The sequence below is a fragment of the Danio rerio genome, chromosome 23 (genome assembly GCF_049306965.1).
Source record: "Danio rerio strain Tuebingen ecotype United States chromosome 23, GRCz12tu, whole genome shotgun sequence".
Taxonomy (NCBI): domain Eukaryota; kingdom Metazoa; phylum Chordata; class Actinopteri; order Cypriniformes; family Danionidae; genus Danio; species Danio rerio.
In genome coordinates this window covers 30,966,664-30,980,291 of record NC_133198.1, presented here as the reverse complement: position 1 = coordinate 30,980,291, position 13,628 = coordinate 30,966,664, and the positions used below count along the sequence as shown (strand labels likewise).

Below are 13,628 nucleotides of genomic sequence, written 5' to 3'. Positions count from 1 at the left end.
TGGATTTAAACAATCTTTAAAGCATTTGGGATGATGCAAGTACAGTATATAAATTGACAAAATGTAAAACACCGTTCTAGAGTATTTTGATATTTTAATTAAAAATTGTTCATGTTTATGCATTTGATGTGTCATTAACAATTTGTGTATAAATTATGTCAGATTTTTGTTGGCATATTAACTGATGTTAATGTCTTTAACATTTGATTAGAATTAGATTTTAGATATACAAATGTAATTCCAAAAACTTTACATATATAAACAATATATATACTTGTTTATACATATATATATATATATATATATATATATATATATATATATATATATATTTGCATATTACACACTTATCATTTGATTAATGCATATAGCCTCTATCGTTATCATTGGTGGGTGAGGCTAAACAGGCAGTGATGTATAAGCAGGTGTTAATCTTCTTCTGTGGAGTCAGAGTTTAACCGCACTATTATGTAATACAGTGGCAAATTCCACAGCCAGTCATTCTGTCAGATTTGTTTCAATATAAGCTGTTTTTAGACTAACATGTAAGTTTAAAGCACTAAAACTTACAGGATGTTTTCAAGCAATTTTAGATTCCTCAGGTCATAACCCTGGCAACCAGACTGTCTGATCTAAAATTAGACAGACTGCCACCCTGTTATTTTTCCGTAGCCAAATAATGTATGCCAATAATGAAAAAAATAACTCCTTCGAGTGTTGACATTTCCTGACCTGTACAACACATTTCCCTGTCCGTGTCCTCAGAGAGGGCCAAAACACACGAGATGCTTAATGGGACCCCAAAACCGGGCAGTGCTCCTCCTGCTCTCCATGCACCCACCCTTCACCTTCACTTCTCTGTTTTCAGCATCAAAGGCCAGTCGTGGCTCCAGCTGGGTGGCCACCGGCCTCTTATTTCCTCCCACGTGCTCTCCTGCCATTCATTCTGATCCAGGCCCCGTCAGGGCTGAGCAGACCCATGGGATCAGACCAACGGGACCGCTCATGGCCACTTCCTGGTCATTTAAGACCTATGCTGTAGAATGGAGGGCCATTGTCCAGACTGTTATCTGATGGCCTGAGCCAAAACACAGACAAAGCCAAGTGCCTGCAGACTCACCCCTTCCGCTTTGCCGAGGTTACAGTGATGTTTTTGAAGCATTGAGATGGATGATTAAAAAGAGCTGAATGAATTTAAAATATCATCAATGAAAGCAAACGCTGACTACTTTAAATTAGAATTAAGCACTGTAGAATGGCCTAATTTTATAATGGTCAACAATGAAGTAAGCAGCAGGTGCTATATTTGTAATGGCAGGTGGAGGAAGTGGCTCTTGTGTGAAAGATACTTAATAAATCTGCAGTTATTTTGCTAAGCTTTGACCCACTTTTTCTATCCTCTTCCTTTTTAACACATACTATTGGCAACTACAGCTGATTTGTATCAAATTATGTTTTATTAATCTTTTACTACCAAAGTTCAACCAAGTATTAAATTAATAAAATTATTATTTAAATGTTTACTTTGATAGATTAAGTAAAATTATCAATGCATTTTTGGCATAAACGTTTATGATTGAAATGGGCAGAAAAAACTCAGCTTTAAAAAAAAAAAAAATCTATCCAGTATTAATATTTTGTTTTAATAAAATTTGTAATAATATACACTAACATTTTATACATAACAAAATTTGATTTCATTCATTCATTTTCTTTTTGGCTTACTCCGTTTATTAATCAGGGGTAACCAACCACCAACTTATCCAGCATATGTTTTACGCAGCAGATCCCCTTTCAGCTGCAACCCATCACTGGGAAACACCCATACACTCTCATTCACACTCAAACACTATGGACAATTTAGCCTACCCAGTTCACCTGTACCACGTCTTTGAACTTGTGTGGGAAACCGGAGCACCCGGAGGAAACCCACGCAAACACGGGGTGAACATGCAAACTCCATACAGAAATGCCAACTGACCTAGCTGAGGCTCGAACCAGTCACCTTCTTGTTGTGATGCAATCATGCTACCCACTTTGCCACCGTTTTGCAAAATTTAACTTGAGCTTAAACGTATTATCTTTCTATTTCAAAAAATGTTAAAGATGTTACTAAAATATATATTTTTTTTATAAATATATATGTTTATTAAATCTGTTTTGTTCAATTGCACCAAATAGATTACCTAGATTCACTGAAATGGATAATATATATGTACATTTCTTATATATTCATATACACACACACACACACACACACACACAACAGAATGCACACTAAATCTTTCTATTTGTTCTTTCTATATTCTATATAGTTTTAATTTAAACATGGGGTTAATTTATTAACTTAATAATTAATTTTAGTATGGATGTTTCCCAGTGATAGGTTGCGGCTGGCAGGCCATCTGCTGTGTAAAACATATACTGCATAAGTTGCCGGTTCATTCCTCTGTGGCGACCCCTGATAAATAAAGGGACAAAGCCGAAAAGAAAACGAATGAAAGAATAATTCTTCTTCATATTAATATATTTTAAAGAATAAATTACTCCAGTGATGACAAAGCTGAAATTTTAAGTCTTCTGTGTCACATGATTCTTCAGAATGGATTTTGTTATGCCTTGTGGCTCACAAGGACATAACAAAAAGAAGAACATACAAGAAAGCCAAAATTATAGAACATAGTTTATTAAAAAACAATCAAATTAAGAGAAAAATATGTGAATGTGGTGTTTCAGATGAATCAATATGTAGAGTAGCAAAGCTGGTTGTACAAAAATAATTAAATACAACAAAAAGTGCCAAGTCCAATGCAGCAGGCCATTTCAAAATGCCAACCATACGATTTTTAAAGGGTCCAAAGAAGAGAACAACTGGTGTTTTTCATTTCAATTAGGTTTGAGAGAAGAGCCAACCCTTAATCTCAACTAAAGAAACTCCACGATCACACTAGGGTTTGTGCTTGCGAAATTCTGTCGTTTGGCGATGCAAAAAGGTGTGGAATAAAACCAGAGGATTAGTCATTGATAAAAGTGTGCTATTGCTCCATATTTTTAATTTCTGTACAGAGCGGTAATGTTTTGATCTTCGATTGGTTTCACGCAATCAGGTGATGTGATTTTGCAGGTCAGAGTTCACAAAGCTTGAACTTTCCAATGCAGCAAACTGCGACCTTGCGTTTCTAGTCTGTCGCATTCGAGTGCATATGAATGGAAGCCTATGGGGAGAAAAGTCCAGTGTGACCGCAGCTTTACTCATTGGACAACACAGTTCCTTTATTTGGAATTTTATCCTTTTTTTGTCACTTTTGATAAACTGAATCAACGCATCCTTACACTATTAAAAAATACACTTTATTAAAAAAAATAAGATTAATTAAAAATACTGATCCCAAACCTTAACATTTTAAAGAAATTGTTTAAAAGCTATAAATAAACAAAAGCATAATTTGTAGTAAACAAACAAATCTAGTATACATGTTTTTTTTTCAGAATTTTTGCAATTGATTAAAGAGGGATTGCTTTGCATGTAAAACATTTTGAACTCAGACATGTTTGCAGTCTCGTAAATTTATGTGGAGTATTTGACCTTTCCCTATATCAAACACACTTTTGGGACTGAATTAAGTTGATATGGATATTCATGTATGCCTATTGGCAAGCCACTGCAGCATGAAACACTAATCATAGATTTAATTAAAATTATTTTTTTCTGCAATAATAATTGATTTATTTAGTTTGAAAACCTATCAACTTCTATGTTGTTTTAATTCATTCATTCATTTTCCTCATTTTCAGAATGAACCGCCAACTATTCCAGCATATGTTTCAAACTCATACACTAAGGCGAATTTAGTTTATTCAATTCATTTATACTGCATGTCTTTAGATTGTGGGGGGAAACTGCAAACCTACCCGAATATGGGGAGGAAAAGTAAAATCCACACAGAAATACTAAATGATCCAGCCAACTCAAATCAGCAACCTTCTTGATGTGAGGCAACAGTGCTAACCACTTATCCACCGTGCTTCCTGTGTTGTTTTAATGGGCACAGTAATTTAAAGACTGTCCCCTAGTGGAGAGGTTGCACAACCTAACACTATTAGGTGTGAATTAATCTTTTCCAATTACACCCACTCTATGAGCTCAATTGGCATCTTCCCTGTGCTGCCAGAATGTTTGGGTCCAAGTCATGTTAATGCCCTTGTATCCCGCAGGTAGACAGCTGATGGCTGCCATACAGAGCTGGCTTTGTGTGTGGATCATCAAAGAGACCCTGTTGAAGAAGCTGTGCTGTTCTGGACTATCATACACATCAGTGCAGGTGTGCAGAGGGGGATGGTGACAGGACCGATCACATTTCAGCCATGTGTATTTTACAACATGAACGTGTCTATGTATTGGGCAAATTTATATTGTATCTGTCATTCTACACTGTTTTTTTTTTTTTTACAGACAACTTATGCAAGCAAGTTTTAATGTGAGACTGAGATTGAATTTTGCAACAGGCTTTGTAAAGTAAATACTTACTGTTTCAGCACTGACTTAGCACTGCTCTCTGCTGGACAATAACTTGCAATGCAGATAGTTGAAGCTTCCAAGCATTATTTCTAGGTGGGAGAAAAAAATAAACAAATTATTGGTTTATAATGTTAAACAGCATGAAGTTCATAAATTATTACTAATCATTTATATTTAATGTTTTGAATGCTAAAAAAACAATACCCAAAGCATTTAGCATTTAACTAATAATAATAATTAATACATTTCTCCAAAACATTTTCAGTTTCTGATTTGTCTTTTGCCATGATGAAATTATATATTTCTTAATCTGAGATCAAATAGTATTATTTATTTTATATGTTTATTTGTATTGCAGAAGCATTATAATAATAAACATTAACATGTACTACTTGGGGACCCCTTCCAAAATTGGAAGGTTCATCTCAAGGTGCAATCCCATTTAATAAATTCAAATGAACATATTAAACAAATATAATATTTTTCCATCTACAGAAACAGTGATGCAGATTTGGGTTTGATTTTAGTGTTATTCTCTTAGTACTTTCATAGAAAAAGCACTATGAATGATATACACAATAATAGTGTGAAGGAAAGTAAAAGCAGTATAATAAATAAGACGGCACCAAAGCTAGAGCGATCCATCCATCTCTGCGTTTCCCCACTTTCACTTCTTTTATTTTTGAAGATCAAGCAATGGCAAAAAGTTGAATAATTCTGTGTCTTTGATCTACACACACAAGTATGAGTTCATTTCCATTTTTAATTTTTTTTTCTTCCTCTCTGTAAAAGTGCCAGCATCAAGATTTACCTTGGTGTGCAAATGTGCTGGAATAGGTTAAAAGGAAATCTCCCTGCTCTCTCAAAGCTGAAGTGCAGATGTTATGAAGTTAATTAAAAATTTAGCAATTTGTTTCTTCAGCACCAATTTAGGTTGCATCAAATGGGAGAAAGGAGAAAGAAAAAAATGTGCTAGAGAGATGCGTGAATCTGTCATATTGCAGGTTTGATTAAGCTTAGAAAATATCAGACCATATCGCCTACGTGGAATATATTTAGTGCTCAGCATATATAAGTTCACCCCCCACAAATCCATCTTTTACATTCATATATTTAATAGGAAGCTATACAATATTATATTTGATCACATTAGATTGGTCAGTATTAAAGCCAAATCTAGAGCTTAATTAACAAAATATCGTAAGATAACGGTTGTTAAATATTAAATACAAATTTAAAAAATTGGAAAATGTATTTAAAATTTTGTAGGTTGTATTTTTTTACCTATGCTTTGCTTGAATTGAATTGTTTTATCTTTCAATTTCTGAATATGTTTGATGACTAAAATATTATTTAAATAAATATATCTGTTTAATAAATCTGTTTTGTTTAAATTCACCAAAATACATCGCCTATATTCACTGAGAAATGGATAAAAATTGAGGTAAAGTTGGTTTTATTTTCGCACATTCGTTCAGCAACAACTTGTAACGTTTTCCCTATATTGTTTTTATTATTTGAACTTTGAATATTCGGTCTGAAATAACATGTTGGTATGACTTCAAAACAACATCAGAACTATTTATTGACTGCAAACAATGTTGTACTTTGATTGTCATTGGCTGCTAATGTGATTTTAATATTTAGAGTTTGTGAAGAATACTTTTTTGAAATTATATTATTAAGGAGAAAGTCTGAACTTGTTAACATAAAACCAACTTTACCTCAATATTTTCCAAATGGGTTTTACTCAATTAGGCTGAGCACTGTATCTGTAATATATTTTATTATATTAAAAAGGTGGGAGGGCGAAGCAGTGGTGCAGTAGCAAGTGCTGTCGCCTCACAGCAAGAAGGTCGCTGGTTCGAGCCTCGGCTCAGTTGGCGTTTCTGTGTGGAGTTTGCATGTTCTCCCTGCGTTGGCGTGGGTTTCCTCTGGGTGCTCCGGTTTCCCCCACAGTCCAAAGACATGCGGTACAGGTGAATTGGGTAGGCTAAATTGTCCTTGGTGTGTGAATGTGTGTGTGGATGTTTCCCACAGATGGGTTGCGGCTGGAAGGGCATCCGCTGCGTAAAAACTTGCTGGATAAGTTGGCTGTTCATTCCGCTGTGGCGACCCCGGATTAATAAAGGGACTAAGTCGACAAGAAAATGAATGAATAAATGATGAAAAAGGTGAGAAAGAAATATTTTATATTATAGTATAACCAAAAAAATTATAATTTACGCCTATGTTGGATATTGTAGTAAATATTTTTGTCTATGACACTCAATAAAGTTTAAAACAACTCTAGACCTCACTGACTTTCATTCTGTGTACAAACAAACGTATTCACAAAGTGTGGTTTATTCATAAACTAATTTCGAGAGGATCACGTGCTTATAATCAACACGGCTGGCTCCTTGTTAGCTCCGTAATCAGCCCTATTAGATGATTACGGAAGCATTATAAATAACCTGAGTTTTTCACTCCAGTTATCTTCGTCTTGAAGCCCCCCCCCCTTTCCACCCCTACATCCTCCCACTTTTTCTGATCTGGCGACACGGTGGCCCAGTGGCTAGCACTGTTGCCTCACAGCAAGAACACCGCTAGTCCAACCCATCGGGCTGGTTGGTGTTTCTGTGTGGAGTTTGCATGTTCTTCCCGTGTTCGCGTGGGTTTTCCCCGGGTTCCCCGGTTTCCTTCCACCGTCCAAAAACATAAAACCACAGCCAATCGACTAAAACAAATTATCACCCAATACAACCTGAGTTTACACTTCTCATGGTGACAAGCAGGGGAGTTCTCGAGACCTACCTGACCTTGAATTCCCCTCTCGCCCTTCTAACAGGAGGGAGCCCCGGGCTCGAGGATATTACGAGCTCAGGGCTCTCTCCCGGGACAGCATGCCAAATACGCTTTATTGATTATTAGCTAAGTGTGAACTCTTGAAATATATTATTAGGAAAATGACGAGATGACACATTGTCCCTATAATACATTAAGATAAAATTGGACACAAAGTAAAGTAGCCTAGTCTAGATTGCATCGCAAAATACTCCACTTGGTCGTTTTACATTTTAAAAACAGTTGTCAAAACAGCATATTAAGGTGCCTATTTCTTACTGTAAGAAACACATCATGCTGGAAATCATGTTTGGTGGCTTGAACAATAAAGCTGGGACTCCTTGATTTACCATCTCAGTCAATTTGATGAGAGTAGAGTTCAGGCCAACCTAAACACTAGGGTTAGCCTACCCATATCCTCCGTCACTTCCGGTTAGGGTTTAGGTGAAGTTGTTTTCGTTTTTAATGAACAAGAATAATTTCAATGAGCTAAATGTCTGTTGATAGCGTTTAGTTGAAGGACGTCTTATCATGGCGGCCATGTTTGCAACGTCTCAGGGCAGTCCAAGACCAAGTCCTATATAAAAAATGAATGGGTGTAACGTTGTGTCTACTCTTTGGTGGTGTCCATCGACCATCACATGAAGATTGATGTCAAATTTCTATCTATCTATCTATCTTTCTATTTATCTATCTATCTATCTATCTATCTATCTATCTATCTATCTATCTATCTAAAAAAATATATGTATATTATCTGTCTGTCTGTCTGTACTGTCTGTCAGTCTGTTTAGCAAATTTAAAATGGCATAATCCAAACACTGTTTTAGGGGCACTTTTTAGGGGCCTGTGCAGACAATCCTGCATCTTCACCTCCGTCAAAACCTGTTGGCTAGCAAACTTGAGTTGTCAAGGCTCATTACTCACAAGCTGACACGCGCAAAGAGCATATCTTACGCGCTTTTTACAGTGATCGCGGTACAGTAAGCCGACGCTTCATAAATAATTATCAGTGTTTACTGATATTGCATCAGACTGTTGACACAGACCGTGTGTTTCTCTCTGTTCTCACCTAAATAACCGTGCCGCGCAGAAAAGGTGTCAAGTCTCTAGGGAGGGTCTGCCAGCGGCCCCCCCGGCACCGACTGCCTGATCAGGCCCCTGACACGAACGCGCTTTGGATGCTCGGCACAGGTGTTGCAGCAGCGTTGGCACAGAATTCCCATGCCCGTGCATACAGCCCAGTGTTAACCACTATCTGCTGGCTCTTCCCAGCGGACCCGCGCTTTCATTGAGGGATATTACAAGCGGCAGGAGCTCTCCTCTGATCTGCATGCGCTCGGCACTCTCTCAGTCCTGGGTGAATAGTGCTTGACTTGTTCAATTTGTTTAGAAGCCTCATTCTGCGCTTTGAAGCCACGCATCTTAGCATAAATCATAACCTGTCTAGTTGCTCACAAGTGCTTTGAAATGCAGCATCTGCTTTGAGTCCCCGCTTTACAATTAGTTAGGCAACATCAATAGATTGACTAAATATCATCTTTCTTCATAATGAAGTGTTTGGGGTATACTATAGCATATAAAAGAAGAGCGTTGCGTTATTTATTTATCTTACTCATTTCTTTAAACTTCGACTTACCTGGGTTTGCTGGACAGATGGAGCTCGTCATTCAGATATACGCAACAATCAAACTGGGTTATGGCGGATAACCTACTTAGAGAGTGTATTATGGTTGTGGGGCATCGAGCTTGTTGTTTACTCTTTCATCACTCCATACCTGTTATCTGTTTGTTCATTTGTTTTGCAAAGTCGAGCCGTCTGTTCTGTTGTGGGGAAAGAGGAAGAAAAGATCTTGGAAGACAAGAAGAAAAACTGTCTCTGACGTGCTTGCTTGTCGTCAGCGGTTGAGAACTCAACATACGTGATGTACAGTAGACTGAGACTAAATGACAGCTCTTTCTCACAAATGCGCATGCAGCTTCCCAATGGTGAATTAGAAGCTTGGGGTTCATTTGATAGATTGATTTTTTTGTTAAAAATGGACCAGCGTTGATGGCTCAAACATGTCATAAGGAGTTTAAAGAAAGGGTCAAATGCTCCAGATGGGCGCTTATTTCATAACATTATCTGCAAAAATGCTTTTCTTACTTAGATTTTTTTGTCTTGTTTCTTGTCCAAATATCTAAAAGTTCTTTTATCAAGAAGACAAGCAAAACATATTTTCTTGTTTTAAGAAATAATATGGCAAAATTAGGTGTTTTTCCTTAAAACAAGCAAAATAATCTGACAATAGGGAAAGTAAAATAATCTTATGTCAAAAGGAAAAATAAAAGATTATTTTGTTTATCCCATTGGCAGATTGTTTTGCATGATTTAAGGAAAAACTCACTTAATGTTGGCATATTATTTCTGAAAACAAGACAATAAGTTTTGCTTGTCTAGAAAATGCTTCTTGATATAAGATTATTTTGATATTTGGACTAAAAAGAAAACAAAAAAATCTAAGTAAAAAACATTTTTTGCAGTGTATCTACACTGAAAATAATATTGCTCCAAAATTGTTGCAAGCAATTTTATATGGGCTGAATTAAAACAAATTTAGTTCAAACAGTTCAACTTAATTTGTTTGTTTAAATTCAGCCCAAAAAAATTTCTGCATGGAAATTGTTTCCAACTGCTTAACTTAAACAAAAATAGTAAATCCAAATAATTCATCTATCTATCTATCTATCTATCTATCTATCTATCTATCTATCTATCTATCTATCTATCTATCTATCTATCTATCTATCTATCTATCTATCTATCTATCTATCTATCTATCTATCTATCTATCTATCTATCTATCTATCTATCTGTCTGTCTGAAATAATAATAAACACAAAATATACAAAAAAATACAAAAATGTAGTAAATTTAAGAGAAAGGTAAAAAATATAGAAAATACTTTTACAGTACAGTAAGAGTATTTTTGCTACTTGTTGAAACTACACTAAGAAATAATGATACAGGAGCTATCACTGGGGCAGGACCTTTTCAAAATTCCAGTGACAGCTCCTGTACCCTTATTTCTGTGAGTGTACTTATTTAAAATGAGCTGAAATAACAACTCTTAGGATTTTGTAAATGTTTTATGTTCAAATCATGTAATTTTTTATTTACGTTAACTTAATTTGTGTTGGTACAACATGATTGAATTATGTAGAACCTTGCATTTTTTACAGTGTATTTACAAATAAGGTCATGTGCAGGTTGAATGAATGAAAACAAGTTGCAAATTTAAACATTTTTGTCCACTAAAGTTTTTTTTTAATCTTCTCACTTATCAAATAACCATCATAATTAATTCATAATATATTTATATTACTCACACGAAGTCTCTGACAGATTAATGATGTTATAGTATATTAAATGTTCTCATAAAGAACTAAAATCTTAATGATGCCCCTAAATATAATCTACCTAATACAAAAAACATTTAATGAAATTCAGTTTCAAGACATGTCAGGGAAATTTTTAAATTCACGAAGGAATTAAAATAATTGTATTTTTTTTAAATGTCAGACATTTAATTTAATTACTATTCTATTTTCCCCTAAATATGCACAAGAGCAGATTATTATCTTTATTATTATTATTATTAAATGCTTTTTAAAATGAATGGAAATTCACTGAAAATGAAAATACTGAAAATACTCAGACCCGTCTGAAATATTCAGACCAACCCGAAATCACCTTTCGTCCCCAGATCGTCTTGACCATGTCTACATGCCTAAATGCACTGAGTTGCTGCCATGTGATTGGCTGACTAGAAATTTGTGTTAATGGTCAGTTGGACAACTGTCCCTAATAATGTGGCCTGTAAGTGTATATGTGATCCTGAACCACACAACCAGTTTAAAGAGCCAATATTTGGCAGAGATAGAATAAAAAAAAAAAAAAAATACATTAAAATTGTCTATACAAAATGTTTAGGGGTGCACATTTTATCCATACTTACGTCATCCATACGTCAATTTTGACCCATACATTGTATTCTTGGGTATTGCCAATGATATACCCTTGCATACTTGTTTTGTGGTCTAGGGTCAAACGTTTCTTATGAAAATCCCCATCCTTCCTTGTACATGGTTTAAGGTAGCAATGTGAAATTGTATCAGTGTGTTATTGTCATTGATCCATCACAGTCGGTTTGGTCTTATTATTGTCTGCACACTCAATTAAGCCATAGATCAAAGAAAAGCTGATCCACCGTTCTTCTCCATCAAGATGTGCTCCCCCTTCATCCTGCAACATTAGGAATTCTTTTTGCATCGAGAAAAGAAGGAAAAAGAAAAAAAAAACACTTAAGTTGCTCATTTTCCAAAGGCAGGTATTTGATCAGTAGTCATAAATTAAAGGTACGGGGGTGCAAATTACAGCATGAGGATTAGATAAAAGCAGCTCTCTGTCATAAGGTGGCATCTTCAAAGCGCCCCTGGTTAAGCAGCATACAACAGCACGCCGCCGATGCCTGGCATGGCCCGCTGCCGGATGACATCTCTCTGTGCATTACGGGGGCTGTGCTAACCGTGGGGGCCAAACAGCTGCTGATGGAGGTGTGCAAACACAAATAAATCTACATCTGTGAGCAGAGACTCTGCCACCGGCTCATCACTAATGCATTGGATGAGTAGGCCGCATATGGCCTGAGATATACAGGCGAGAGGAGGGGGTCTGAGCAAAGAGACTTCACCCAGAAACGAAAGTTCCATCACTGTTAACTCAGCCTTAGGTAGTTAGAAATTTAAATGCATGTGTTTGTTTTTATTATCACATGCAGTTGAAGTCAGAGTTATTAACCCCCCCTCAATTATTAGCCCCCCTGTTCATTTTCCCCCAATTTCTATTTAAGGGAAAGCAGATTTTTTCAACACATTTCTAAACATTTTTTATTAACTAATTTTTAATAACTGATTTATTGTATCTTTGCCATGACATACTATTTTATTAGATATTTTTCAAAACACTTTTAGCTTAAAGTGACATTTAAAGGCTTAATTAGGTTAATTAGGTTAAGGTTAGGGTAATTAGGCAAGTTATTATATAATAATGGTTTGTTCTGTAGACTATCAAAAAATATAGCTTAAAGGGGCTAATAATTTTGACCTTAAAATTTTTTTTTTTTTACAAAAAATAAAAACTGCTTTTATTCTAGCCGAAATAAAACAAATAAGACTTTTTCCAGAAGAAAAAATAGTCTTAGACATATTGTGAAAATGTCCTTGCTCTGTTAAACATTGTTTGGGAAATATTTTTTTAAAAATTCAAAGGGGGTTTGCAGTTCATTTAAAGCAATAGTCCACCCATGAAACTGCTAATATCATTTACTTAGCCACAAGCATTTCCAATACATTTCTTATTTCAAATTTCTTTTTCATTCTTCATTTAGGTGTATAATTCTTTAAATTTTCTGAGCAATAGTAAACAATGAACATCCTGAATACTAATGAATGTAAGTTAATTTGTGCTGTGTTAATAATAATATAATGTTAAAACCTTTATTATGTTAAGTTAAAGTTAATGATGCTGTTGTTTATATATTTTGTGTTTTTTGCTTATTTACAGTTGTCAATTGCTGATCTCTGATCTGTCAACTTTTAATGTAGAAAATTCAACTCTACATTTTAACAAAGTGACTTTTATTGACATTTTAGTCATTTTAAATAATAATATAATATATAAGAAATAATATATAAATAAGTGAATCTGTAAAATAACAGAAAATGCACTGGCAGCTGAGTATGTTTTTGGAGCATAAAATACAACACCAACCCAGACAATAAATCCCTTTAAACTATTAGAAATGTTCATAAAACTCACCTTTTCCAACTTTTGTCAGAAGAAAGATCAAGGTGTCACAATGTGATTCAAAAGCATAAATAATAAAAAATAAAAACATGAATCACAAAAAATTGATTAATTTACGATTATTTTTACAGTGTAGAAATAAACACAATATCTGTAAAGAATTGTGATTTTTGGGTGATTTGTTCTTTCGTAGTGATTGCAGACTCAGATCTGTGAATGATTTTAGTATGGGAATATACAACAGCATATTTTTTTGGAATGCATGAGTGTGATTAAACAATGAGATTTTAATTTTGGGGTGAATTATTCCATTGCACTTACACTCTCAGAAATAAAGGAACAAAAGCTGTCATTGCTGTGGTACACTTTTAGAAGCACCACATATGCATCCTATTATGTAAATATTACTACCTTAAGTGTACATATTAGTAC

The 13,628-nt window shown here is 35.0% G+C and overlaps 1 protein-coding gene across 1 annotated transcript in view; it reads right to left on the bottom strand.

The window, feature by feature from the left end:
- Positions 1 to 4,449: 4,449 nt before the first annotated feature.
- Positions 4,450 to 13,628, bottom strand: part of arhgef25a (Rho guanine nucleotide exchange factor (GEF) 25a) — a 170,120-nt gene continuing 160,941 nt past the window's right edge. Inside the window, exon 19 of the transcript XR_012398569.1 lies at positions 4,450 to 4,608. The gene's annotated coding sequence lies outside the window, so the exon portion shown is untranslated. The remainder of the gene's footprint in view (positions 4,609 to 13,628) is intronic.